Source organism: Panulirus ornatus, chromosome 48 (assembly GCF_036320965.1).
Source record: "Panulirus ornatus isolate Po-2019 chromosome 48, ASM3632096v1, whole genome shotgun sequence".
In the NCBI taxonomy this organism is placed as follows: Eukaryota; Metazoa; Arthropoda; class Malacostraca; order Decapoda; family Palinuridae; genus Panulirus; species Panulirus ornatus.
The window spans coordinates 28,131,975-28,145,915 of NC_092271.1; positions in this window are offsets into that span (position 1 = coordinate 28,131,975).

The following is a 13,941-nucleotide window of genomic DNA, read 5'->3' on the forward strand; positions in this document are numbered from 1 at the left end:
GAAGAAGACGAAGAAGAAGACGAAGAAGAAGAAGAAGGAGACGAAGAAGACGAAGAGGGAGACGAAGAAGAAGACTAAGTAGAAGACGAAGAAGAAGAAGACGAAGAAGAAGACGAAGAAGAAGAAGAAGAAGAAGAAGAAGAAGAAGAAGAAGGAGACGAAGAAGAGGAAGAAGGAGACGAAGAAGACGAATAAGGAGACGAAGAAGAAGACGAAGAAGAAGGCTGTAAATGTGCATAGAAATAGCTAGGGTGAATGTGAGAGGCGGGCCGGGTCGCGCCGCCAGCCAGCCTCACTTGCCAATAAAATGTTAACTTCTCCCAAAATAGAAAATGAAAGGTTTTTTCATGGTGGCCAACAGAAAGCCAGGAGAAATAGGTACAGTTAGGGAACACAGGTACAGTTGGGGGTGCTAGTGAGATACAGTGGTGCACCTGAAGGATACAGGTACAGCTGGTGAGATACAGTGGTAACTGAGGGATACAGGTATAGCCAGGGGGTACAGTGGTAGACCTGGAGGATACAGGTACAGCTATGGGACACAGTGGTTGACCTGGAGGATACAGGTACAACTAGAGGATACAGTGATAGACCTGGAGGATACAGGTACAGCGAGGGGATACTGGTAGCAGAATGATACAGGTACAATCGTAGGATACAGTGGTAACCTAAGGATACAGGTCTGAGCAAGGGAAGGTCTGTGTTGTCGGAGTGTTGTGGGTACAGGTATAGGACACAAGTGCAGCTCAGGAAGTCAGGTACAGCTAGGGAGAGAGTTGTGTTTGACGGGTATGGAATTGTGATTAACCTTAACGAAGAGCAAGACACCATCGCTTCGTATCTTCCGTAGTTGATAAACAGAGTGGACGCCCAACATGGCACCTTCGGCATGGAAATGTGTCTTTGCTAACTTACCAAACTCAGTGATATCATTCACATTATAACGTTCTTCTGATGCTGTTGTCTTTCATAATTCGTTCGATACATTGCGACCATTTGTTGATGATATTTTGATAAATGACGGAGGCTTGTTGTGAGAAGCACTAACACAGCAGGAGGGACATGCAGCACACGGGCTGCGTTATATTTGTACGTGATAATTTTAGTGTTACCTTTTCCTTATTACTGCACTTTGTGGTGTTATTCTAGATTTTCCCAGGGTTTTAATTGTGTATGTATACATTCGTCTGTATGTAGCTGCAAACACACACACACACACACACACACACACACACACACACACACACACACACACGAGGTGTATGTGCTGTGTGTACTTTTAAACTGTGTGATTATTGTTTGTGTGTCTCTTAGGAGGAGCTTTGTATTTGTGTGATTACGTTTTTGGTAATTGTCTTTACGTACACCACAAGGAGGAAGGTCTAGCTCGTGAGGCCCCACGTATGTGTGTGTGTGTGTGTGTGTGTGTGTGTGTGTGTGTGTGTGTGTGTGTGTGAGTGAGTGCGTGTATGCGTGCGTGCGTGTGAGTGAGTGCGTGTGTGCATGCGCATTGATTTATAATTAAATTATTTCTGTAGTACATTAAGCCAAGGCTAAACAAGACGCGTCGCTTGAACATGGCTTCTGGCCTTTAATGCATCAAGTAAATTAGTTTGTCGCTCGAGTGTAGCCGCCAGAGATATCGTATATTGTCCTGAGAACTTTATCAACACGCCACCTTGAAGGACAAACATACAAAACTCTTCCAAGAATTGAAATGGAAATTAATCCCGAGGCAACACGACTACGCGCCATTATCTGGTTATAACTTCCCCGGCTGGCCTCGGGATGCTTGCCTTGTGGGAGTACACATCTGTTTATTGTATATCTCTTGGTACGCCCGGCCTGTGTTAGGATGGTGCTGTACTTGCAGGAGGAACGTATGCCCGATGCCCACCCCGTGTGCTCGAGTTGGGTCACCCAGCACCGCATCACACCTCTCCTGTCCCCACCCCATCATCCTCATCCAGCCTTCACCCCATGACTGAGCCATCCAGAACCCCCCCCCCCCCCCCTCTTCATTGCATCACCCGCCTTCAAGCAAAATAAGAAAAAAATATTCGAGATTACAGATGTTCTGGTAGTCGAGAATGGGAAGCAGAGATAAGGTGGCTTGCGACATGAGTTCATGTAGTACAGGAATAGCTGCTGGAGGGATGGATCCCTGGATCTGAGGGTCTGGAACATGACCCACGTATTACCATAGAAACCTGTTCATCCTGGAGCAAGTTCCCCGTAAACAACTTCCCCGGCAACTCCTCCCCAGTTGACTGTGTGGGTGACCTATTTATATATACTGGGGTTACGTTACTGGTTGCCCCTGGTTGTATGACAAGTAGTTGGTGCCTTAATGGGTTGTTGGTCAGCGCTGTAATAGAGTGGTTCGTGATGGGATGCTGGGTTAGGTAATGAGTTGGCGTATGGTATGGCGATGGGGTGAAGGATGGGTTGTATTGTGATGGGAGTTATGGATGAAGTGATGGGAAGTGAGTTGGTAGTGCAGTGTTGCCATGTGTTGGTCGATGGTTATGATATATTGGGGTTCTGGTAGTACTGGGATATTGTAGTTATCCTGTGATAGATGGTTTTCCTTCCGGAAGGTGGTAGATGATGTTCCGGTAGGTGGAGCTGCGATAGATGCTACGTGGAGGAGTGGTCGGTGGAGCTGCGATGGGCAGTAGGTTGAGGAGCGATGTGTGGTAGGTATAGATGTGTGGTAGGTGTAGATGTGTGCTAGGTGTAGATGTGTGGTAGGTGTAGATGTGTGCTAGGTGTAGATGTGTGCTAGGTGTAGATGTGGTAGGAGATGAAGGCTGGCTGGGTGGAGCAAGACACTGGCCACACACAACCTTGATGGCCCGCCAAGCTGAGGCAGGTGGGTCGACCTTCTCTCCCTCACTTCCTCATCCTCCACAGTTCCTATTTTATCATCACACGCTGCAGTTTTTTCTGTCGGCGATAATTCTTTTTTTTTTTATCTTGTCTTTTATCTTCACATACTTCTGTTGACACTTCCACTCGCTGCCTCCATTTGATTTTTCGATAGACGCAAAACTTTTCTTTCTCATTTTGTTTTCCCCGCCATTTCTGTGGTTTCCTTCAAGGTCAGCATCCATCTGGAAATGTTATTCTCGTCTTTTCTCAAGTGTCACGATTTTCAAGATATTCGACGCAGCTGACACGTAGCGGAGTATGCATTATTTTCCTCACTCGTCATGTGTGACAGCCTCGTATTGGAGTAACTACCACTCGGGAGTGTTTATGTCAACTTCCTCTTTCATATTCTACACCTCACACGCCTCCCTAAGGTTTTGCCGTTGTAGAAGTGACTGGCTACTTCGTCACCAGTGGAGATGAGCTTATGGTCTGCCTCGCTCTCATACCTTCCGTTGTAGACGTAGTCGATCAGCTTTTCGAAGTCGGGATGTATAGTATTGCTACAGAACTGGCCTCCTTGGAGGCGAGGAGAGAGAGAGAGAGAGAGAGAGAGAGAGAGAGAGAGAGAGAGAGAGAGAGAGAGAGAGAGGACCTCATAACGGCCCTCAAGTATCTAAATCAGGTGGACGATGTTGACGGTGAACAGTTCTCCAAGTTCTTCATCCTCTCTCCCGTCACTCCTTCCTGCCTCTCCTTCCCGCTTCCATGTCAGAACACAGATGACATAAACATTTGTTTGATGGAAGTATAGAACTACTCCTCGAGTTCTGCGTTCTCTTCCTTATCATTCTAAAGTCCTTACAGAATATTTTCATGTTCATGATACAATAACTTATGAACTTTGGTTCTCAATGGACTTGTATAACATAGACAAAAGTAGGATATAGATGCAGTCTTAACATACTGGTCGTCTGTAGGTTGGTATATCTTAATACAGGAGAAGACCTATAGGTGATACACTCCATGAACGGTGTTCATTAGGTCCATCCGCCCAGGCCGTGGGCGTACCAGCGAGCGGCTGACCCCCCGCCAGGACGACCAGGAAGAGGAGTGAAGCCTTGTTCAGGGTACCACAGAGAGGCTGAGGGTGAGCCATGGCACCGAGCAGCTGGCACCTTGTGGCTACAGGTGATGGCTCAGCCACCACATTAAAGACTGACAACAAAAACAGCCAGCTCGCCTGCCTGCTAGATTATTTTCAGAGGATGTTGAGTCCTGGTGAGATGGCAGTAACTTCTCATCTGGGGAGGTTCTGGCCGTACATACTGGACTGATCGTGAAACTTGAATCACTTACCCGACGTCGCGGTGTTGGTTCTCTTTCCCTCTTCGATAGATATTTCTCTTCCCGAGACGTACATGGTTGAGTATTCCCGCCATCACTTAGACCACGAACTGCCCGGCAAGCTACTGCTGTACGTGATGACTGGATGGCCGTTGGCAACTCAAGAGTGGGTCATTGTCAAGTTTGTTTCTTTCCTCATCCCGCTAAGCTTTTGGAGCTTTGTACCCTCTCATGTTGGTCACGACTTGAACTTTTCCGGTGAGTCCTCTATGTTGCATTTGAGTTCGTGATGTGTTAGTGACGCCATCGTCCGTAGGAAACTACCGAGGGCCTGGAGGGGCATGCCAAGTGTGGCTCACATCAGCCAAAAACTGTGGTAGATCTTGGGTAAAAAGTCGGACAGTACGGCCTTGAGGGGAGACGTGGTTACATTAAACACATCTAATTAGGCAATTAGCTGAGTTTTTGATACTCATTAGCATACCACATACACATGTCTTACTGTGTGTGTCTGATTATTATGATGAGGGACCATCCCTTCCCTACACCTGAGGCTGACGACCATCAGGTACAGCAGATGAAGGCTGATCAGGAGCCGGATTACAACCATGGCTATGATTCACCTGCAGGAAATCTTTATCATGCCAGAAATGGACCTGAACCTGGAGTCGTGAGCATTTCTCTAGTTGTTAGTGGCTCTGTTGTGCTCAAAATACCCTCGGGTCTCGTGTCTGCTCAGTATATTTGTGTGTACTTTATACAGGGCCAAGTTTATCTTTGATTGTGAAACTTTACAATTTGTTTTGATCTGTTTTCCCATAAATGCTCCTTATATACATCTGTTTCCCCTCAAAGGTTTATTATTTACTGAACTCCAGCTTTACTGTGGCACAGACGAACCTGCCTGTGGCTTTGCTTCGCTGTCTTCCATTGATCATCATCATCATTATCATCATCATTATCATTCATTTGATGTATTTACTCTTCTGTGCCGAGAATATCCCTCGGTTTTCCCTAATCACTATTTACCATGGCACCTGGCCTACCCTCCCCCCACAACACGGGGCTGTGTTCCTGGCATGAGGGCCAGGGGGGGGGGGGGACTCTCAAAAGGGCACGCGCCACATCTGGCACGGCTGCTGACGCGCATGCTGTTCCCCAGCCTCCCACTCACCTGCCCCTCTCACGCCTCCTCTTGCTGCATAGCTGGGTCCTGGCTATACTTGTGCATAGCTGCGTCCTGGCTATGCTTGTGCTTAGCTGGATCCTGACTATACTTGTGCATAGCTGGGTTCTGGTTATACTTGTGCATAGTTGCGTCCTGGTTTTACTTGTGCATAGCTAGGTCCATATTATATACAGTTGGGTTCTGGCTGTACATAGGTGAGTGCTGGCTATATATAGTTAGGTCCTGGCTGTGCATAGCAGCGTCCCGGCTATGTTCGTACATACTCATGCCTAGCTGGGTCGTGGCTGTACGTGCATGTGATGGGGATTGATCACTGGTTTAGATGGTATAGGCAGGTAATACATACACTCCACCTCACCGACCCAGCCTCCACGTTGCTCCACATTTACTGGTGGTCTGGTCGACAAGAGTTCTGCAGGTGGATGGAACCCGTTTCCACAGGTGGTGGCTGGCTGGCTGGCTGCACGGGTGTCGCCGCGCTCACGTAGGTTTATAAAGCGTTCAGACAGGTGTTTTGTGGGTCTGTTGATTCGGTTCGCTCAGTCGTAAGGTGTGAGAGAATTGATCACGATGTTTGCGATGGATCTGACACGCTGGGAGAATTACTTCCACTACCACGAACCCTCAGGGAGGCGGCCGCCAAATGCCTCCGCTGACAGCGTTCACGGGGAATGCTGGGGAATACAAACATACTCGAGCCTGACATATGAAAGGAAAAAAAATGACTCGATTTGTCGGCCAAAAATTAGCTTTTACGTATCGACGATCATCACATGAGTGGATACGCTGTAGTCTAGCAGGATTGTGATAACTGTGGAGGATGCTAGGTTACGTTAGGCTGGTGTGGTCACATTTCTCGGGTTGGAATTGTGTTTCTTTCATAAAACAATAGAAAAATGTGAAAAGAAACACATACCAGACTACCCCCGGAAAGATTCTATCCTAACCTTTTTTTTCTATGTGATGGCTGCAGATGGAACAGAGTTCTGCTAACTGTAGCAAATCCATGGAAAGGATTTTTGTTGATATTTTTTTGTTATTTTCGCCTCGTCACCAAAGTATAACCTAGCACCAGACATGTGTAAGTCGGTGGGGGTCAAAGGTGTGTCCTAGGCTCCCGGAATGTACTGTGGTACCGGGAAGGACCTCTGGATGGACAAATCCATTGATATACACCATACTCATGACCCCCTAGGGACGTGTTCGTGCCTACGGACGTGACTGGCCCCACGGATGTGTTCGCGGCCCACCGGACGTGTTCGTGGCGTCATGAAGGTGCGTAGTCAACGCTCGGATCCTCGGATCAAATACTTGATTTAATCCAAGATAAATGATTTGACTCGGCTGATCTCGCTCTAAGAATAACCTCACCCCACATTCCCGCAAGCATGTCTCATCCCCGTACCCTGTGGACACCATAGTGGAGTTCATTTACGGTACATGACAACGTAGTTAGGTCGTTACGAGGTGGTTTCAGTTAGAGTTGTAAGGAGAAGAACTCGAGTAGACGAGGTGTAGACGGAGGGTGTAGTAAGACCACTACAAGAGGCGGCCACGGCCAGGGACCGTCGTGGTTGTGTGTTGTTGAAGGTGACGCGGACATTTCTCTCAGTCTCCTTTGATGTTTTGTCTCGTGTGGTAAACGATTGTCTCAGGGATGTTGATGAGTGTGGCGGAGGTGTTCATGTTGTGGAGGAGCTGCCGGCAACATGTTGACTTCCAGGTTCACTGTTCCGTATGTGAACACTTTCATGGTGAAGATTGCGTCAGGAATTTGTACATTTGGTCCCAGAGTTTCCTCTCCTTTGTGAAAAAGAAGTAAGATCGTTTTCTTTTCCATCTTCATGGTTATATTTTCCTCTTTATCACGTTTTCTTTTCCATCTACATGGTTATATTTTCCCTCTTTATCAGTATGATGGAGGACACAATCAGTAAGGTGGGTTCGACTTTCTTTTTCATTTCTAGTTGTGACTTCATTCATTGTACCCATTTCCTATGTACAGATAACAAGTAAACTCCTCCAGCTGTCGGCGTTGACATATCTCCTCAGGTTTGGTGAAGATGGTAACACCAGAAGCCTTGTTCTGGAATCTGTAAAAATTTTCAGACACCATCGTTTTGGTCAGAGTCAGTGGAGGTGGCCATTACTGTGAGCATATGATGTACAACAGATCTCTCTCTCTCTCTCTCTCTCTCTCTCTCTCTCTCTCTCTCTCTCTCTCTCTCTCTCTCTCTCTCTCTCTCTCATCAGAGGAACCTGACACACCCTCCATCCTAAGATTTACCTTCGTCTTTCCACCTTGTGGCTGCTGCACTCGTCAGTGGTGTGGGAGGCGCCGGCCGCCCCTCCTGTGCTCACCAACACAAGGTTCCACCCCGGGACTCGCTGTCATCTTGATGCTTTAAGATGCTCGCTGGAAATTTGTTGTTTGGGCTCGGCCGAGCTGCTCGAGCCGTCAGCTCACAAATGGGACCATTCTTCACTCTTAATGTACGAGTCGCCCACCTCACCCGTGCTGGGGGGGAGATGGTAAACACTCACAGGGAAATAGATATATATTGGTCCCTTTATTACCTCTCTCTCTCTCTCTCTCTCTCTCTCTCTCTCTCTCTCTCTCTCTCTCTCTCTCTCTCGCTTTATTACCATTTCGTTGATGTTTAATTCTAAGGGAATACTTGTTATTTTAGATTTTTTTTCCGACTTGAGTACACGTGTGTGTGTGTGTGTGTGTGTGTGTGTGTGTGTGTGTGTGTGTGTGTGTCTGTGTGTATGTGGTGCAAGCAGCCGCATGATATGACATGAAATCTTTTCTTTCTGTTTCTCTTGTTTGTGTCGCGTCTCTCTGGTGGGTAGAAAATTAAGAAGACGACGTTGATGAAGTTAATGAAATACGATAACGATGAGGATGAGGAAAGTGAAGCAGTGGATGACGCAAGAGAAAAGATAAAGATGATATGGATGAGCTGTGGGGGAGGGGGAGGGGGTTAAGACCAGTGAAAGAAATGATAATGAGAAGACATACCAAGGACGTGAAGATAAATGGAGACAGAAGATAGTGATCAGTCACGAACGATTGCAGCAAGACACACGAATATATCGTGACAATACTTGGGGCAAATACACCACCAGGTGGTGGTGCAAATACACCGCTAGGTGACGGTGCAAATACACCACCAGTTGATGGCGCAAATACACCACCAGGTGATGGTGCAAATACACCACCAGGTGATGGCGCGAATACACTACCAGATACCTTACACAAATGCTACCAGGAATCCAGATGTGATGACCCTACAACGTGCAAGGAACCACTGCGGTATGAACCAGTGATGCTGGAGGGTCTGACCGTAGTGAGGAAGGCAAGTGTGACCTCCCAGAGCACAGCAACACGTACCAGTCAGCCGACGAGGCGAGGAAGGCGGAATCCTACAGCCACACGGACTTGTTAAGACGGTTCGCCACCACGACTGTGGAAATTTACTGGTACGTTGATGGGGTGAGAATCGTAGATTTAAGAATGCCTAGAAAACTCTGGGAATGGAAATGAAAACAGTGAAGTAAGTGCAATGATAGAAGCTGAGGTAACATATGGAAGATGAGTGAAGCGGATCAGAGATGGAAGAATGGGAAAATGAAATGTTCCGGGAATAGATGAAAATAAATCAAGTAAGCCATATAGAATACGCCACACCACAATATAGCTGTGTATATCCGAGAACGAGAAAGTAAATACCAACTTCAAACGGGATAACAGAATGGTACTGACAGGAATCAATATTGGCGAAAGTATGAAAAAGAAAATTCTCTCAAGATAAATTTGTGAAAGTAAATTGCAAAGAAGACAAGAACCTGTGTAAGTCACATTATAAACCAGGGAAAGAATGATTTTTTTTCATTTAGGCGGAGAAGCTGTAAATAAAAATTGGCACAGGACTGAGGAATAGAACAACCTCGAGAATAAACAACACGACTGGCATGAAGGGAATCTCAGAGAAAATAGGAAATGATCGATCTGCACATGAGAAGCCAAACTAAAACAAATGAGGTTTAAAGGATCAAGGAAAAACAGAACAGGAGAAACCCGTCTTGTATTCAAATATACAAAGCATAATAAACAGAATTTCAGACCATAAAATAATCCGATGAATTCACCAAGAAATACAGTATAATCCTGATTAACAAGACAGACACCTGACTCTGTGGGAGGAGAGTGAGGAGGGAAGCAGGCTTCGTGCTGCATGAATCTTCCTGAGCGAACAGATGGTGTTAGCAGCAAGCAAGATGGACTACCAGTATACATGTACTGGAGGATGGACAACAGGTAAGGATCAGGACGAGATGAAAGCCTCAGTCGTTTTCCTTGAAAGATAAAGATTACAAATGTAAAATTGATGTTACAGATAACACAAAACCTAAATGATAACAGAAATAGAAAGTATTCACACACTGGCAGGTGTGTCGTCAGTACACAGAGGAGGATCGTACACTAATACCAGAGCATTACAGAAAAGTGTTGGGAACAATATTAAAGAAGATGGCGAAACACTTGATCAACAAGAGTTTTATATACGAAGGCCATCTTGGATTTGTGCCAGGTTAAGTACACCAACTGTGTTAGTAGCTCACATTGATCAAAGAAGCTTGCAACGGAAGAGAATTGACTCTGTTTATCATGACTTCGTTAACGTATCGGTCAAACAAAACCACATTTTATTAGAGAAAGTTGAAAAACCAAATTGTTGGTAGATATGCACCTGGCCTAGAAAGGTTCTCACAAAAATGTCAAATCTTTAGCCTATGGAACCATGGCTGGTGTTAGATATGTACGTACCCTCAGGTGAGCCACAAGGAATGGTACATTCTTCAATACTATTTATAAAGCTGATGGCAGACACAGACAGAGAAGTAACAGAAAGCGTAGTTATATACTGCGCAGGTGGGACCGGAGTCACTACAATGATAGGTTCAGAAGACCAAGGAGAAATGTTAAAAAGACTGGGACCTGAGTTTGTAAACGAGCCGAAGAAAACAAGATGAAATTTCGTAAAGAAAATCTGTACATATAAGTCTGGGAACGATGACCAGTATGATAGCGACATTATGCAACTGGACCAACAGGAGAAATAAGAGAAAGTAGAGCAGACATCAAAGACAGAGGAAGGTACATAAGATGCCTGGCAGCACATAGAAAGACAAAAAAATAATTTTGAGTTAAAAGACGCACGTATGGAAAGAAACAGCATGATGAATGCTATAAGTTTACCTGGAAATATGTTTCTTATTCAGAATTTGATAGATATATATTACTGGACGCGGAAAAGGAATCTGATTACCCAGTACACCCAGATTCTCTCGAGTGTGGAAAGATACATCAATTGAGATGAGCACAGATGAGAAGGTTTGCTGGTTATGAAATGCTGCCAAGAAAGGAAAGAACAGAATCCAGTCATCATCCAGAGCGGCACGTGTGTGTTGGCAACAGTGGTTAGCCTCGTTGTGTCAGTATTGTGAATCTCTTGAATCCGTTCTGGCAGAAATGGAGCAGAAGGACCGCCATGTTATAGACCAGCGCTGCATTTTCAGGCAGATTCACGCAGCAGGGACAGCTGCACCCATCATGGAACCCACTGACGTAGATCTTCATCGAGCTAAAGAAAGCTGTGCTTGTATCATAGACAGGAGGAGCATTCAGAGCAAGATGAGCGACGCATCCTGCGGCTGTAAACATGGATTTCCCGACCCATAGACTTAGTCCCACAACTGTGACACAGACAGACGGACAGGCAGTGATGCATCACTGCCACAGACCAACAGACTGCTGTGTCGCTGCCTGACCAAGACACAGTTGTATCACTACCACAGACCAGCAGAAATGAAACCATATCAGGTGTCACCCACTCACACAAGCTGGATGATTATACCCATGTCTGCAACCCACCAGTACGGTAGTGCTACTATGAAGGACTCAGCGGTGGTTAGACCAGTACCTGTAACTCATCGACACAGGCAACCCACCCTCCCAGAACCACACCACCAGAGCTATTACAGCTACGCCAGTTTTGCATCTAATCAGCGGTGGTTGGCTCGATAGTTACTTAGGCCTATCAACCACCAGGGTAATTAAGGCCGCCAATTAAGGCCGCCAACGTTAGAACACGTGAACACTTTCCTTAGATGTTTAAGATCATTCTCAGCCCAGCGTCTCTCCCACACCATCCGGGACGGTGCTGCTAACGTCATATATGGTCCCTCATTCCATTGACATCAGCGTCTCTCCCACAGCAGCCAGGGCGATGCAGCTGACGTCGTCAGTGACGTCAGCCAGTGAGAAGTGTGAGGGAGTCCCCGCGTGAGTCACACTCGCCCTGAGGAAACAAGGCAGGAATTTTGGGGGCCACCGAAAATAACGTCCACTTGACTCAGGGAAGACGGGCGAACCCTGCCCTGCGGCTGACCGACCCGCCACACAGGCTGGTGTGACAGGAAATTAGCGTCACGATCATTAGCGTCACACACGACGAAGTTATTACCCAGGGTTAACTTGTGTTCTTTTGAAGGATGGTCAAGATGAATGAGTCGCCTGACGCACGAACATCACATGCCCTCCTCTGGCCCTGAACCCTTCCCCTAAGAAACTTCACCCTGACCTTCAGGTCCCCCAGCGCTGCAGAACGTCAACTGCCCATTACATGTGCTCAAACTGTCTTGTGCGACAGTAACTACCGCAGCTACACAACCATCAGCTATATGCCTTAATAAATCCCCAGAGACTCACCCTCAGCTACGTAGGTCAGAGACTCACCCTCAGCTCTACCTCTGCCAGTCCGTGGCCAAGCTAAAGGCTCAGGAAGAGTCTTGCAGCGACGACAAATCTCCGCCTGACACCTGTGTAGAGCGGTGACCTCCCCTGACTGGCAGGGGTAACTGTTGCACTGTAGGAAACAGGTATAGAAACCTCTCAACCACACACCTACGTGCTCGGCAATGCCCACACCAGCACGTAATGCCCACACCAGCACGTAATGCCCACACCAGAACGTAATGCCCAAACCTGCACGTAATGCCCACACCTGCACTTGATGCCCACACCTGCACGTAATACCAGAATTTTTCCTCTCGAGGTGGTGTGGTACACTCTTGTCTTGACCCACTGATTGCGATGAGCTACACTTATGGCTGGACTTGATTCCATTTGCAATCAAGATTATTGTTTGTTACTTACCCTCACCATCAAGCTAACACAGTACACGGACAGGCTGGGAGATTGGTGTACACACACACACACACACACACACACACACACACAGACACACACACACACACACACACACACACACACACACACACACACACACATGGAATGCCCGCTGGGAACACAAAGAGAACGGATTTGTTCAAAAGATCGCACGATACAAAACAAAATTTAAGAGATTAGTTCCCAGAATAAAACTTTTTCGCCGTATTGCACAGAGATAATCACACACACACACACACACACTTGACCAAGATGGCTGTCATGTTGTGTCATACCACCCACGACAAACACATTTACGTCCCCAGCCTCTGCAGTCGATCATGTGTCCACGTACCTGGCATAGATCACCAGTGATAAGAGAGCTAATAATACAGTGGGTAGGTTGTCCTTTTATTAGTAACCCACAATACAAATGTAGAAACAAGGACCGAAAATAGCACGACAGTCACTACTTGACGAGCAAAACATTTCGAGGTGATCATTAGACTATATGTAGGGATGATTAGTGAAGTAGAATTAGTGGTGAGGGAGGATGGACATGTTGAGTCTGACTAATGACACACAGCGGGACCATTACCGGGATGGAGGGAGGGGAAGGACGCGTCACGGAGGTCGCAAGGATCGTTGGACCAGAGCTCAGCCATTACTGGAGGACAAGGGGCTTCCTGAGGGTCCCGTGGAAGGACTCCCGTTGCTTAGGCCCGTCTGACGCTGTAGTTACTGCCAGATAACCGAAGCCATCGTACCGGGAAGGGCGCTCTGATGTGCAGCGACCGGGAAGTTGACTAGGATCATGCCGGGACAGCCACCGTCCCTGTATGCCGGGAGGATTTCCCATAGGAAGTTGCCAGAGGAAGTCAGTATCAGGATCCATCTTGCGCTCCCCTGACAGTATCTTGTTCTCGATTTACAACTCGTTAATGCATCAGTGTTTACCCTGGGATTTGAAATAGCCATAGATTCCATCAGTAGACCCACTGAACCTGTGTGTTCCAGCTTGCTTGTCGGTTCTGATAGACGATTTTAAGAGATCATTCATAACTCCATATTTTATGACGGCTGCAGCTGATCATCAGGAGACTAAGTCTGGGTCTTGCACAGTGTTGGTGGAGTATCGTTCTAGTTTCCCGACCGTCATAAACGTTGGTCGTGACGGGATGGGCCTAGCGACGCCTATGGGCCCAGGGTAGAGGTTAGTGAAGCTGATCTGGGTGTTAGTGCGTGGCTGACTGGGTAGGACCAACCGCAGCCTCACGTCAGGGGCTGATCAGGA